Source organism: Lepisosteus oculatus, chromosome 9 (assembly GCF_040954835.1).
Source record: "Lepisosteus oculatus isolate fLepOcu1 chromosome 9, fLepOcu1.hap2, whole genome shotgun sequence".
Classification (NCBI taxonomy): Eukaryota; Metazoa; Chordata; class Actinopteri; order Semionotiformes; family Lepisosteidae; genus Lepisosteus; species Lepisosteus oculatus.
In genome coordinates this window covers 46467645-46483276 of record NC_090704.1, presented here as the reverse complement: position 1 = coordinate 46483276, position 15632 = coordinate 46467645, and the positions used below count along the sequence as shown (strand labels likewise).

Below are 15632 nucleotides of genomic sequence, written 5' to 3'. Positions count from 1 at the left end.
AGTATAGTCTGCTCCTCTGTCCTCTTCAACCTCTTCTGGCAAAGGGCCTCCCCCACATTCCTGGACAAACATCTGGCGCTGGCTGCCCTTGAAACACCCTAAGTTTATCCTACCATCTTCAAAACAGGTCTTCTTCTCAGAAGGTATTTTCTATCGACCGGGATGAGGTGCAGTGACTCCCAGGGTCAGTGACGTGTCTTGTTCTTCCAGTCACACATTCCTGTTGTGTAGCAGATGTGTCTCTCTGTGCCCAGCTCTCTCCACCCTGGTGAACCACACTATGCAGAGGCACAGCTAAGTGCTATAAGCATTTAATTGCACTTGTGCATATACACAAACTGAACTGAACTGCTACACAGACAATCGCGTTCAGTCAGTGTGATCCAGAGGCAGCAGTAAGCAGCACAGTGAGGACCCCACCAGTGACAAGCAGGAGTGGAGAGTCCTTGTGCATGAACCACTTCCACATGGCCACAGAGGAATGAGGGAGTGATGACAGACAGTGAGAAAACCTATAGTTTTAGCAGAGTTCCACAGGTAAGCACATGACACTATAACAGCCTTCCGTCTGCTTTTTAAAAAGTGAGGTGTAAGTCAAAGCCTCAGCTTTATGATTTAAGAAAATCTTCAGAAACTTTTAAAAACAGGCCATCCTGTTGTAATAATTTACATGCAGCTATTTCCTTGGCTCCTGGACCTGTATTTGTATAAACTCGCAATACCCAGCATGTCTGCATTTTCTAGGCACCATATAAAAACTGCCAGCGAGACGACAAATGACCAAGTTTTAAAAAAAAAACCATCACCCTGGCAGTCTTCCAAAAATCCCTCAAGACTGGAGAAATCTAAAAAAAAAAAACTAAAAAAACTAAAAACTGGAACAACACTTACAAGAGACCCTTAGGAAAAATCATCCAAAGAGTTTTTCTCCCTTTACAAAGCACATACTCCTATTTCACAGCTCCCAGCCCCCTCCAGAAGGAACACCGAGCAAATCCGGAACGCGCTGCTCTGTGTACATCTCCCTACTGCACTGCTGTGATTGCGACACTTGGTGCTTCACCAGTGATGACAAGCCCCTCTCTATCGGCTCACAGTACAGAGGGCTGGGGTGTGAGACAAGCGTCCCCCCCACAACCCTTCAATGAACAATGGTATAGAGGCGACTGAGAGCCCCCCAACCAACAAGACTGAAAAACCTAAAGAGACTCGGACCCGCGCCTGACAGCCGCCAATCCAACTCCACCTCACAAGCCACAGCACCACCATCAAAACATGCAGCAGATATCCGCCCCTAGCGGGAGCATCTGAGCTCAGTGTGGGCCTCGCCATCCCTACAGGTAGGCAGGTACTTTATTAATCCCATGTGCGGAATTCAAGTGCTACAGCAGCCAGGCACACCCAACACAGTAGAGTAAAAATGTAGTAATACAATACAGTAAATACATTTTAAAAAATGGAATAAAGAATGACAAACAAAACAGAAAAGGCACACACACACAAAAAAGCATGAATGCACCGAACACAAGGAAGATGTAATACACAGTATAGATATTGCACACTCCCACGTGTATTGCACAGAGTAGGTAACTATTGCACAGTATTAGTAGTACTACTGCACTACAGCTGGGAGAAAAGCTGTGCTAACTGGCTTCCCAACTGGGTCTTTAACTGCGCCTGCAAAGCACTTCAGCCAAAGACGCCACCAGTCGTCCCTTTTAGAAGTGCACACAAGCACTGTGCTTCACCAGACCTGCTGCTGGCTCTCCCTGGGGCCACAGGCTCCAAAGTCCAGCAGAGGCACCGACACGCGTAGCAGGCAGGACTGCGGTCATGAAATAGGGAGGGGTACACAGAGCAACAGCTGCAGTGCCAGTCTGCCAAGGAGCCCGGGAGTTTCAGCACCTTGTTGTCCCTTTTAAAGAGAAACGGCCACCGCACAGTGCGAGCACAGACAAAGTGTTCAGTAAATAAGGGGCTGGAGCTCCTCCAGGCAGACAACTGAGGACAGCAGCTCCCTTTCCGAGAAGAGAGAGCACCGGATTACACCAGTTCTTGGGCAATGCGATCTTATAATGAACAACCCAGACTGTACCTTACCTGCAGACAGAGCAACAGCTCATTCAATATTAAAAATAATAATAACGCGCGTCTCAATTTGCCGGCCGTCACTGGATTCTCACAGGCAGGCACTGGCCCTTTCCCCACCACCTAAAAGGAGCTGCATTAAGCACACCTCTGAAACAGGCTTTCAGTTCCGCTACAATAATCCAGACTGGATTTTGTTTGCAAAGCCCTCACGCTGATCAAACAGCAGGCCAGGGGAGAGCTGAGAGAAAAGGCGATGAAACAAACCAGAGAGTTTGGACGATGAGGTTTAATGTTAAAGCTTCTTTCCCTAGAAACAGCAAGTAAGGATGTACAATTATCTGTATAAAAAATAATGTTCCTAAACAACTGTACTACACAGAAAGCAAGAGGCCTTGCACTGCATTTGAAAACCTGCTCACCCTACAACAATCTCCGGCTGAGACAACACCAGCCTCCCGGGAATGAAGACGGCCTTGACTGCACTTTTACAGTACAGTACTGTAACTGAAATATCCAATTACAACAGAAGAGGGAAAAAAAAACATGGTAGGTCAGAGATAACGTGACGGTTTTAACCAGAGAAGCATCTCCATCTCTGACCACAGCGAAGGCCGCCTGCCAGGCCACACCACACTGCTGAGGACGAGCTTCCGGCGCGCTGCTGTGGACCCTCACCCAGTGCCCACCCCCCGGGGACACAAGACTCCAGTCCAGCCCCTGAGGAAGTGCACGTATCGCTAACCACGGGGGTGGAGAGGATTACTGAGCCCAGAGGAATTCGGCTGTGTGAATGGGCTCCTCTGTGCTCCACCATAGAAGGGTGTTCAGAGTGCAGAAATGAACACAGTCCAGCGTTTCACCACCTCGCTGTCTGACACGAGCGCACAGCAGAGCTCTCAAACAACAGCCCAGCAGCCTCCCACCTGGGCGTGCAGCAGTTAGACCTTCCCAGCTCTCCACCTCAGACACGCACGCGGCCCAGAGCAGGTGGGACGTCACTGGTGCCCGCTCGTCCGGGGGGCACAGCGTCACAGGCCCTCCCGCGCCCTCCTGCAGCTGGGGGACACAGTCCCACCTCGGGCGGCTAGCAGGGGAGGCTCGGGAGAGCAGAGAACAGTCCCACGGCCGCCGGCTCCTGCGCTTCAGCAGCACGTCGCTGTGAGTCCGGCCTCAGCAGCAGGAGCCACAGCGAGGTCCTCCAGGACATGTGAAAGTACCAGGGTAAACTCCCATGAGGGAACTAAGCTTTTAAAGAGGATTCTGAAAATGTGTCTTTTTGCAATCTGTCAGTTCCTCTTATCTTGAGACTGGGGGGGAAATGCGAGGACAGCGTACTGCTTTGAAACTTACAATAAGAGGAAATTCCTGCCCTAAGAAAACAAATACAAATAATGACAACTGTAATAGTAAGCAGAAGAACCACTTGAAAGCTTCACACTCTCAAGTTGGAAGGGATGTGCTGTGAAAATCAGACGGGCGAGGTGAGGTGACACCACAGACCGCACTGATCTGGTTCGCAGCCCGGCTGCCCGCTGAGCTCCTCTCTGCCGAAAGAGTAATGAGCCCTGAAGCAGTGGGAGCCCAGGGCCCAGACAGCACTGCCCTCCCTGGGCAGGACAGTGGGCCTGAGGAGAGGGGGCGCTCTGCCGCCAGCACACCTGACTGCCTCAGCCCGCTCTCCCCACACTGGCAGAGTGGGGGCGCGCGCCATCCTGCGCCCGGGGCGACGCCCACTCAGGGCACAGAACAGAGCGACAGAAGAAAAGAACACTAGCAGGGCCTCTGTTAGCAGCTAGACACAGGGATTTATTTTGTTCTGAGCAAAGGATTTTCATAATTAATGATCGCATTAAAATCCTTTAATAATACATGGAAGCAGAGTCTGAGTCCCAGGCAGACGGACGGATAATACGGATGAACATACACACTGATAAGATGTGGCAGATCAACCTGCTGTGGCTGGAGTGGTGTTCAGGCAGGTGAGGCATGCAGGCACGGCCTCATCGATCTCAGGCAGTAATCAGGAGAAACACTCACCCTGTTTGCACAGGTGAGATGCCAGAGATATTCAGTGTGAACAACACAGATTGCCAGATTAAATCTGGCTGCTATTTGTCCTACGTATACCAAGCACATATTTCTGTACCCTGACTCACTCAAATACTTATATACGTGAAAAATCATTTAAATTTTTTTTTGGGGGGGTGTTCTATGGCACAGTGCTTTAGGATATATGTATGAAAGGGGCTACATAAAATAAAATGATGGTTATCATCATTAAGTGCACTGATCACAAGTACAAATGATTCTGTCAAGATCTACAGATAAACATTACTTGTGGTCTTCAGAAAATTCATTTAAAATGTCAAAGACCCAGAGCCAATTTAGGCTGACAGAGGCTGAAAGTTTGAAATTTTAAATAGATCTCTCAGCGTCATCGTCATCTCAGGACGCATTTGGAAATGCTGAAGAGTCGCAGCAATTCGTCTCGTGACCCCGGAGAAGGACGGAGCGCCAGTCACAAGCAACACAACACAACCCCACAGACACTCTGCAACACAACACCACAAACACAAACACTCTGCCTTTGTCTACCGCCCATTCCCCAGCGATCGCGGACGTAACGGGTTGTTTTTCCAAAAGAGAAAAACACAAATGGAGGCTTAAAACAAACGCCCGCTGTCCTTCTCGTGCCCCTGACAGCGGGGAAATCGCACAGAGAGCCAGAGATAATGTATTCCACACTTAAGAGCTACTCCTCTGCCTCTCAGGTGTTTCCTCATTACTTTTAGATGAGCTACACAGACAGGACAATGGCAGGACAAGCAGATCCCCGGTGGCGCTGTGCTTCACTGTAGGGCTCGGGTTTCCGGGCTCCTGGTGCTCGTGAGGGGCCGCTCACTCACTGGCTGTGGCGGCAGCGTGTGGGGCAGGGCAGGGGGTCCCCCTGCGCGGGAGTGAGGTCAGAGGTGGCAGTGTTTGTACCTCTTTACACATCCATCCACTTTCCAGCAGCTTCATCCAGTTCGGGGTCGTGGGAAGATGGAGCCTATCCCAGCAAGCAACGGGCACAAGGCAGGGCTCACCGTGGTCAGGACACCGGTCCATCGCAGGGCACACACACACACACCAAACTTCTCCTAGAAGCCAAGAAGCCCACCAGCAGCATGTCTTTGGACTGCAGGAGGAAACCGGAGAGCAAACTCACACAAGCACAAGGGAGAACATGCAAACTCCACCCAGACAGCACCCCAGGAAGTGAACCCAGGGCCCCAGAGCAGTGAGGCAGCAATGCCTAGCCCCATGCCACTATGCCACCCTGCTCCCTTTTGGGGATTTTCCTCCTGGATTAACCTAAACACTGTCCAGGGGAGTACCCACTCATCCCTGGAAACTCTCCCCAGGACGGGACACCTTTTCCCTGTAAGGACAAGCTACAGAGAGGAGCCCGCACATTTCTCATCTCCGAGACACACCAAACCCCAGTCGGGACCGTTAGACAGCCCTGGGTTCGTTAGACAGGCCCGGCACTTGCAAGAAAACAAAACCAAATGAACAGGCCCGTAGTGTAACATGTATTATTGATTGTCCTATTATTACAACCCTTAAGAGATAACAGATGCTCTGAGTGAATAATTTAAGGGACGATGTTTTAGCTCTCGTTAGCCGCAAACAACGAGTGTATCTAGCTTTAATTTTGCACAGTCGCCCCCCTCTCCTTGACGGCACCTTGTGCGTGTGATAAGATCTTGCTCTCTCCGGAAATCCCTGCTTCGTCCTCACTGGCAGATCACACTGCCAGTACCAATGAATTTGGCTCAGGCACTTCTGACCCACTGCATCGCTCAGACAGCTTAGTGAAAGCTTTCTTTCCTGCCACCTGAGAAGTGGAGCAGTGTGTCAGGGGACTGACAGTCTCCAGCCGCAGAGCCCGTCTCCTCTGACTCGGTCATTCAGTCTGACACGGTGCTGCAGCCACTGTGATCACACCATGTCCCTCCGGAGGTGCGCCGCCCTGCTGGACACTTTCATTTTCAACCCCCCCCACCTTCAGAGTCCTCCTGCCTTGGAGCACACCTGACCCTTCCTGCCGATCAGCGTCTCCAGCCCTGGTTATACCGACACCTACAGGCTCCTCTGGTTCCACCAGTCAAAAGCAATACAAACTTTAACACCTGACTGGAGGCACCAAGAGAACACAAGAAGCAGAGTCACACGTTCTAGCCCCACAACGGTCCAGCATGTGTTTCAGTGCAAGGCTTAAGCCAGTGCTGGTGTTCCTTTCCGCTTGTGTGTAGCTTCAGAGCTCCACACTGCAGAAGACAAGTACTGTACTTCTTCCAGACGGAATATATTTCCATGTGGTAAAGAAAACAGCTGGGTGATGCCTCCCCCACCACCAGAAAAGGCAAACAGGAACACCTTGTTCAGTATCAGGTTTCATGAGCTGCTGGTCCTCGTACACAAACAGTCCCAGAGCAGCAGAAAAGTTGTACAGTTGGCCTAGAACTACAATACATCTGGCTATGCAAATTTACACTGTGTGCCTGAAACAATATGTAAAATCTCAAATAGATCACACAATGAGAAGCAAAGCATGTCCATTAATGACTGCACAGCCTCGGATACAGTAAAGTTACGGATCTGGGGCTCAAGCACATAGCAGAGCATGAGGAAGTGTGGAGTCCTGCCCAGCACAATTATTTGGGCAGGTCCTTGAGGAATCTCAACAACACTAGATAGAATCAGCACCGATGAGTGCACTTCAAACCGCAGTGACACAAAAAGCACACAGTAACTTGTAAAACCTCCAATTTACACCACAGAATAGACAAAATTTCCAGGTATGCGCAATGCCATGTTCTGCGATTCATAATGAGGCAACACAATTTCCGGCGAGGTGTTGCGGCCCTATGACATTGTAAGCCAGCAGGCTTGTGAACACATCACTTTCAATCCAGTGAAAACATAGCTTTAGCTTTTAACACGGTTTTGCCAACAAATACTACTTCTGCAAGCAGATCACGCTGGAACAGTTCTGCGCTGAAATGTCCGCAGCACAGCCTGTTTTTATCCGCCTGTACATCACGGTACATCAGTCACTACAGAGACTAGTGAGGAGGAAGGGCAGAATCATGTCGCAGTTCGAGGGAACTCGAATGTGAGTTTGCGACAACATGGCGACTTACAGTACTTTCAGAAAGTTCACCATTTTGGGCTTCATTCAAAACGTGTACATTTTTCCTATAACGTCAATGAACTGAGTTTATTACAGAGATTTGATGACCGGTCCGAGAAACTGGCACTGCAGTTCCCCTTTAAAAGCAATACATCACGTTGGCCTGATGTTACAATTTGGTACTTTCCCTAAGGCCCTGACGCACAGAGGAGGGCGATTTACGAGACTGGTGCCCGGACAACAGCTGCAACACCTCCCAGCCTGCTCTCAACGAGAGCTCGGAAATATAACATTTTTATGAGAACCTCGACCTGGTCTTGTTTCAGAAGACATTTCTTTTAAAAGCCTCAAAATCCTTTCTGACATTAATTGAAACCAGAACCAAAATAGCCTTTGTCTGCACCTAGGACAAGTCATTAAAAAAATAAGCAAACCTAAGGGATGATATGTTAGAATGGAAGAAGACAGGGATGCAGTCTGAGGGACCCTAATTAAGAACAAGCACCCACTGCACTTAATGTAAGATGAAAATAAAAAAAATGAGTAAGATTATATCCTTGTCAGACATGCTTTTGGATTTTCCATGTGAAAAGGCATATTTAAATTCTGATTTACATCTAGTTTCAAACAGCCTGTAATACTGCCTTTTCGTCAAATGCATTTAATGCAAATCTCTCTATAGGGGTGTCTGCCAAACAGGTTTTCCCACTCGGGTGCAATCGTTTTCTCTTCCTTCATTCTTCCCACTCGCCCGACCACAGGAATGCCAGGCCTCATGCCTGAGGAGAGTGCTGTCAGCCAGAGACGGGTCGGCCCTGTGTGTGGCCCCGGGCCGGGAGCCAGGGCCACCTCATAGCCGACAGCAGGCTCCCCGGGGGGGCAGACGGGCCCAGCTTGTTGGGGTGCACTGTTTCCTAGGGGAGGGGTGAAGATCTCCCGGACGGAAGCCCGCCGCCGCGCTGGCAGCGAAGGAGGGTGCTCTCCACCCTAACTTCGGCAGACCCGTTAACTCACGGCGGTGTGGAGTCCGTGAGACCTGCCTGCATCACTGACTACTGACCTTATGCTGCTGACGCCTCTTTACCCAAAACAACTGACATTTGCAACCACTTCTGCGGCTGCGTATTTGACTCATGCGGGTGCAGGGCCTCGCTCAAGGGGGCGACAGCAGTGTCTCACCCGGGGCTGGAACCCTTAACCTCCTAGCTAGCATCTGCTCCAGTCCACACTGTCGGCGGGGGAGAAGGTGTGTGTGTGCTCGGCCTGCTGCCGACAGCAGAGAGCCCACACAGGGAACCCCCTGCACACTCTGTCTCCCGGACGGACACAGCAGCACTCCTGGCCTTGACCTCAGCTCGTAAGAGGCTGCCCAGCAGACCCAGGGAATAGCAGGAGCATGATTTCAGAGTCGATCCCACATTAGTATGCAGGTGGGCAGACAGGCTGGGCTTGAGAGCTATTACCGGAGAAAGCGAACCACTAACAGCACTGCCTTCCCAGAGAGGAGCTGGCCATTTCCTGAACAGCCAGAGATTTAAAACAAACACAGCCAAGAGGAACAATGACCTCACCGCCCCGCGGTACAAATCTGCAAAAACAACATGCCAATTCTAAACCTGAAGCAGGCTCCCATGACGCTGCCTGCCCCTGTGTGTCCAGACAACCCCGGAAAGCACAAGAGAAAAACACCAAAGGGCCAAGCTGCTTACCTGCAGAGACAGCCGCGCCTGATACGAATAACGAAGGGACTGAGCCGTACCCTCACTTCACACCCTGAAGACTCTCCCACCCGGCTTGCTGAGCAGTACCTGTGCTCAGGAGCTTCGTTGTAAGACAGCGCTGTGCTCCCTTCCCCAGAAATTCAATAAAAATAAATCCTGCATCCAAAAAAAAAAAAAAACTCTTCCCTGGGTGGTGATTAATGAAGCCTGGAGCAGTGGGGAGTTATACTCCTTCGGATCACTGATGCAAATGTCCCCGCTGTGCCAAGCTGTACGAAACTAAGCATCCTTGACCGAGACATAAAACAACTGTACTGTAGCACAGCACCAAACCGAAATGAGAGCAAGCTCAAACACTGCAGGGCAGCACCTGGTGTAGCCTGGCCTCATGCACCCTGCAGGGCGCGAGACAGGACAGCCACACAGGAAGCTCTGGAGAAAACAGGACCGTCCTGCAGGGCCTGTTTGTGTCTGACTGTGGTAGGGGCAGAAGACACGCTCAAGATCCTCAGACGACTGACCTCCCTGCACATGAGCTTGCAGGCACCCGCACGCACACGCTAGACAGACACGGGCAGTCCCAGGACCCACGGGGTGCGTGAGAGCTGCTCGGCCAGGCTCCAGCGCACACTCAGGAATGACACACCGACTCTGCCTTTCTCACAGGCAGAACAAAGACCTCATTTGTAAATTCGAGCACTTAAAAAGAATATTAAAATAACTAATGACACCGAGTGTTTCATATTAAAATCCTAAGCGGGGAGGAGCAGTGGCTCCGTGGCTCAGGATCTGCGCCTGTGGCTGGAAGGCAGCCGGTTCGTATCCCGCAGCCGGCAGAGGAATCCTACTCCGTTGCGGCGCTTTATAAACGGCTGACCCTGCGCTCTGACCCCCAGCTTCTCTCCCTGTCTGTGTCTCATGGAGAGGAAGCTGGGGTAAGCGAAAAGACGAATTCCTAATACAAGAAATTGTAAATGGCCAATAAAGGGATCTTCTCTTCTCCTTTAAAATCCAGCTCATTGCAAAAAGCCTTAAAAGGTTTTTAAAAAGTTAAGTCCACTCCACATGTACAAAGAGCGGAGAACATACCCAGCAGCCACACACAAGGGCTGCACCCTAACCCTGGCCCCGAACACCCCTTCTCACTTCATCACAGAACGGACCTTCCTTGTGCCCCTGGTTAACACTGCACTCAGGCTGCCCCCAGGTCTGACACCAAGCTGCTGCAATCGTGAGACCCTTCACTTTGCTATCCTTCCACGAACTGCAAGTAAAAAGCTCACAGAATTACAGGAGCACGCCCTGGCGCAAAATATGTTAATTCATTAGAACATCTTAACTACCAGCGCTACTCGAAGGTTCGACTTCAGACAGGGGCACCCCCTGGCGAGAATCTGCATGCTTGTGGGTGTTCCATTTCCCTAGATCCTCTCGAGAACATGCTCCCGAGGCCGGCTGGCGTCTCTGAATTGTCCCTGTGTGGGACAGTGCGCCTGTGTGCGCAGGACCGGCTCCGAATTTGCTGTGACACTTACCAGGTTTAACCGGATCTCTGATCATGGCTCGATGGCTCTTCCCTACCCGGTGGAAGTGTGAGTGAGTGCCGAGATAACATCTAAGCAGGTATTACTGAAAAATACGCATAAACTTTAAGCCAGGAGGGCGGTGTGCTAATGCGTGTCGCATGACCACTTCATACGCAAATTGAACTGAAATGGTGAAGTCAGAGGCGTTTAAGTATGAACCACATTGCAGCCCCGGCGCTTCGTAACAACATGGGGTGTTAACCCCAGTGTCCTCTCCAGGTTTATCCATTCTTCTCCCCTAAATTTCCCATTAATAAAACACGTGAAGAAACTTCTCGTGTTCCCCCACTGATCCGCTGCATAGTGGGGCTGCTGGTGCAGAATGGCTGCTGTGTGTCACCCAGCGAGGGGCTACACCACGAGCTGAACTGGGTCCCCTCCTACGTATAAAAACACTTTGCGATGGACACCATTCGTAAAATGCAATAACTCAATTTATCAACGAAACACCTTCAAGTTCCCAAACACAAACCCACAAGTAGGGCACAGTGTGCACAGAGTCAGGAATCAGAGAGACAGTTACCTGCAACACTGAGCCAGTAAAACCTGGGCCGATTAGACTGACAGATTCGCACAGGCACAGGGAGCAGCAGCCAGGGAACACTGGGACGGGGATTCTCTGCTCAGAGCTAAGGAGAGGGCTCCTGGGACACACTCACTGGCTCTGGGCGTGTGTTCACTGACAAACAAATGCCACTGAAACAATTATATGCAATGCAAAAGAACACCACAGGACAACGGTTAATGCGTATGCTGCTTTCCATAAACACAAACGTACACAAATCAACTGTTCCATGAAAAACGGGGACAAAATCCCAGGGCAAGACTACAAGAAAAAAAGGAAAACAGGAGGAGCACGGGCACCTTGTGTATCAGGTTCACAACTGCCTGCACCTGCTCCCGGGCCAAAGAGCCAGAGCAGCACTGCTCAGGAAACACACAGGCGACACAGAACTGGAGCGCCAGGAGCAGAAGTGTCCCCGTTTGATTTTACTGGGAAAAAAAATCCAAACCATCTTCAAAGTGCCACCTGAACGCAGCAAACCAATGCAACAGGAGACGACCTTGAACACGGAGCACGCGTTGCAGCACACACTAACCACAGTGTGGAAGGTCAAGCGCGCCGTTCCAGCCCTTCCGAAACCAGCTTCCGGCTTCACACTGCTCCTGTGTGTCACATTCAGACCCAGCCTGAACAAAGGGCTCTTCGTGTGCGCTTGGCCTCAGCGCCACGACTGCACCACCCCGGACTGGCCCGGGCCTGGCCCTTCTCCATGGGCACGGCCCCGTGTGCCCCAGTGAGGCCGTTACCCGAGGGCGGGGGCGGAGAGCTGGCACTCACCTGCCGACCGGGGGAGGGGCCGCTGCTTGACTACTGATTTCACAACACGGGCCAGATCACCCCCACCGCTTATCACTCTCCTACTGCAGCCTGGCTTTGCAAACAGACGCGATCTGTGTCCCATCCCACAGCGGGATATCGAGACATGTGCTGCTCACTGCAAATGTCAATAAAAGGTCAAAAGTCTGTTTTCTGGATAACGGTTATGGCCTCACTCCCACAATGCCTCCTTGTGCACACAGAGGTCTGCACTGCAAAACACAGCGGCTCCTACAGGATCGGACAGGTATCGGTCAGTTCTGATAACAGAACACGGAGAAGCTACTGCTTGTTGTGAGAAGGAAAAAAAAAATCGGTGACTCACTGCTGCATGCTAAAATCTACATTTACAAGTTTTATTAAAGCCCCCTTTGTTTCTGCTGTAGGCAGAGCGCTTTAGTTCTGAGTTGCACGGTAATTCTGTCTAAGTAGTAAGCTCCTTTGGGACTGCTGTCAAGCCAAGGCAACAACCAAAGATGAAGACAGAGTTATTCTCACTGCGCCACACCAGTAGTGCGTAACTTTATTTCCACCCTGCACTCCAGTTAATAATGCCAGTCAGTCTGTCCAGCTGAGAGGACCCCTGTCCTCACCTTTATGGGCAGACAATGCCCATCCAAACCACGACAATATAGGAAGGGGACGGGTGTTGTGCCGTTTCTCTCCACCAAAGGTCAGTTCAGCCACTGACTCCCAGATCAATAAAATCTGAGATTGACTTTCAAACAGCTTACCTTGAAACGTCTGTGCCATTCAATCTCTCAATCTCCACCCACTACTGTATCTGCACCAGGCCACATAGGAGCCTCACATGTCATCGTTTTCAGCTGTTTCCTGGAAGAAGGAAAATAAAAATAAATCAGTATCTGCTGGGATACCTCCTTGTGGAAGTGCACTGTGGCACTACGATATTACTGCAGCGACTATCCATCTCTGATGGGGCAGCAGTGTCGAGCGATCGGGCATTGATCAGGTTTCAATGAGAGAGCAGTCCTGTAGACACCGACAACGCAAAGTTAATCTCAAAGGGCAGCAGCATAAATAAAATATATCGAAGGGGAGAACGCAACTAATTGCTCAGTTCGGAGCACGCTGCATCGGGACTCTGGCTAACGACATTCCGAACAGCATCGGGAATTTCTGCCGAGTCACCTGAGGGATGTCGGTGAACTTTCTGCTGCGTCACTGGGCCTCCAACCCAGGAACATAAGAAGGCTGAAGAACAGGAAGAGAACCGTCTCGCCCATCCTGCTCATCGGAATGGCAGGAGCTTAATTCCCCCACAGGATTCTTGTCCAGCCAGTTTGCGAAAGGCCCCCAGGAAGCTGGAGCAACGAGACCAGGCGGTTTCCTCTGGGTACACCCCTGCTCCCACCCGACTCCAGGACACAACACACGCGGGGAGAGGGCTCGGCTCAGGCGCTCTCAGGCCCTTGGCACTGCCCTGGGCGCAGCAGGGAAATGCGTTTTTTTCATCTCGACTCACTGCCTCGGCACAATGAGAAGGAAGGGATCGCCCTGTGCTCTGATCAGGCTCCCAGTTTGTTATTCTTCTCAATCTCATCGAGATGCCACCGCAGTCAGGTGCCTCCGCGAAGCCGGCAGCGACGGGCCAATATCGTTCACTTCCCAGTTTCTGAAAGGTTCCGAGGGGTGGGAAAGCCACATCTCTACCTGGATCAGGAGATAACACTCTCCATAACCCTCCCACCACCGCAAAAAAACACCAGAGAAATAATTCCTCAAGAAATCCATCACAAAAGAGTGTTACTGGTTACTGACGCAGAAACCCAGCGGCTCGGTACCTGTCTGGGAGAGCAGCAGCAGAGAGAAGGCCGACCGGTCCCGCTCACATTGCAACCCTGTGATTCACCGTGAAACTGGCAGGGCCGGCGAGGCCCGCTGTAAGCACGGCGACCGGACGGACTGGTAGGTGGGGTTTCTCAGGCTGCCGCTGCCGCTTGGGGAATAAGGGCCCGGCAGCCCAGCGCCAGGGGTCGAGGGCTTCAATGTCTGTCTGTGTCCTACAAGCCAGATCTTTCAAACGCGACACCTGATGCTGTGATGGTCAATGAAACCGTCAGTATCCCGTACGTCGCTGTAATTCCTAGGAATAACGATGGTACTACCGTCGTGTTGAAGTCGTTTTTGCTTGCTGCTTATGCAGTTCTACCTGGATTGCCCGGACAGCTGCTGTCGCGGCGTACGGGGGGGGGGGGAGAGAGATAAACTTAAAAAGAGAAATGAAACGGGGAGATTAAATTTAAATCAGCGCCGGGCGACACTGGCAGGGACTGGCTGAGACGCGACACACTGAAGGAGGGAGGGAAGGAGGCGGTCAGGCGAACAACCGTCACCGACCCCCCCTTCCCAGGCCAGGCTCGCAGCGCCACAGAGAAGCGCACCCCGGAAAGCAGACGCGGCGCCTGCGGAGGTGATCTCCCGGCTAAGCCGTGCTCTTCCTCGCAGGTGTCAGCCTGGTGATATAAACACACCGCGGGGCTGCAGGCGCTGAGGCATGACGCTGCACCCGCCTCGGAGCACAAGTTCATCCGTCGGCTGTCGACCCCCCCGCGGAGAGAAACGACCACTCAACTCGCGCAGACGCTGCGGGCGGGGGACCTGGACGAGCCCGGGTCCGAGTCCCCCCCGGAGCGCACGGTAGCTGCACCCGTCCGCTGCCCGGGACGGTGTCGCCAGAAACGTCGGCTCATCTCGGCCGGACAGCAGCGGCGCAGACGTCCCCGGCTCGTCACCCCCCTCCGGCCCCGGCAGGGCGCCCAGTAGCAGGAAGCCGGCGGAGACGGGACTGGGCTTAGGATGCCCAGCGCTGGCACCGAGCCTGCCAGCCCGGACCGGCCGTGCACATCCGATAAAACAAAAGAGGCGTCCGGCGGGGGTCTTACCGTGCACCGGGTGTAGCTGCAAGCCCCCTCCCGGTCCCGGCGGCGGGCTGCGACAGCGCTGGTTCGTCCCCCTGTTGCGCGGGCAAGCGGAGTGAAGAAGTGTCCCGTCCCGCCTCAGCCCGTCTGCAGCTCCGGCCAGCCTGTTGACAACTGCCGGAGGGGCAGTTCCTGCAAGACGGAGAGCAGGGATTCGGGGCTGCTGCCTGCCCACGCCCGAGCAATCGAACCCGAGCCGCAGGATCGCGCACACAGCCGCTCGGACGCCGCGCTCTGGGCTCGATTAACCCAATCTGTCCGGCAGGGCCCGGGCGCGTGTTTGTTTTGGTGAGGGGGGAGGCGGGGCGGGACCGCCCACCTCATTAAATATTGCAACACTCAAGCGTCCGGGAAAAAGAGGCGTTTGCATTCGTCATACACAGCTGTACAATAATTATTGCTTGGGCCCAGAAATAAACTAAAACAGCAGTTGGGAGTGTTCATAAGTACTGAATCGACTTCACGTAATTTGTAATGCGTACGAAAAGTGATTTTTTTAAATGTTATTTTATTATTTTTACTCCGTGAATATTTATTCATGCTAATTTAAATTATTAAATTAAAATATCGAATGAGTATTTCTACGTGTTTTAACTCTGCTTGTGCTCAGGCTTTGACAATTTGTACATTGTCAATAAAGCTTATCGGGTTTGAGCTGAATGTGCCCGATCTATTCTTACACAACAACAGTAATGTTTAAGATAGTAGCGATAAAGGCGATCATTTCAAAAT

The 15632-nt window shown here is 51.9% G+C and overlaps 1 protein-coding gene across 3 annotated transcripts in view; it reads right to left on the bottom strand.

The window, feature by feature from the left end:
• The window catches only part of tex2 (testis expressed 2), a 56976-nt gene extending 41764 nt beyond the window's left edge, over window positions 1-15212 (bottom strand). Inside the window, exons 1-2 of one of the 3 annotated variants that reach the window (XM_015356394.2) lie at window positions 14865-15212; window positions 12693-12792 (exon numbers count right to left, since the gene is read on the bottom strand). The gene's annotated coding sequence lies outside the window, so the exon portion shown is untranslated. Of the gene's footprint in view, window positions 1-11677; window positions 11868-12692; window positions 12793-14864 lie in introns of those variants that run through there. The other 2 variants (XM_015356393.2, XM_006635482.3) reach the window with 2 other exon arrangements.
• Window positions 15213-15632: the final 420 nt, after the last annotated feature.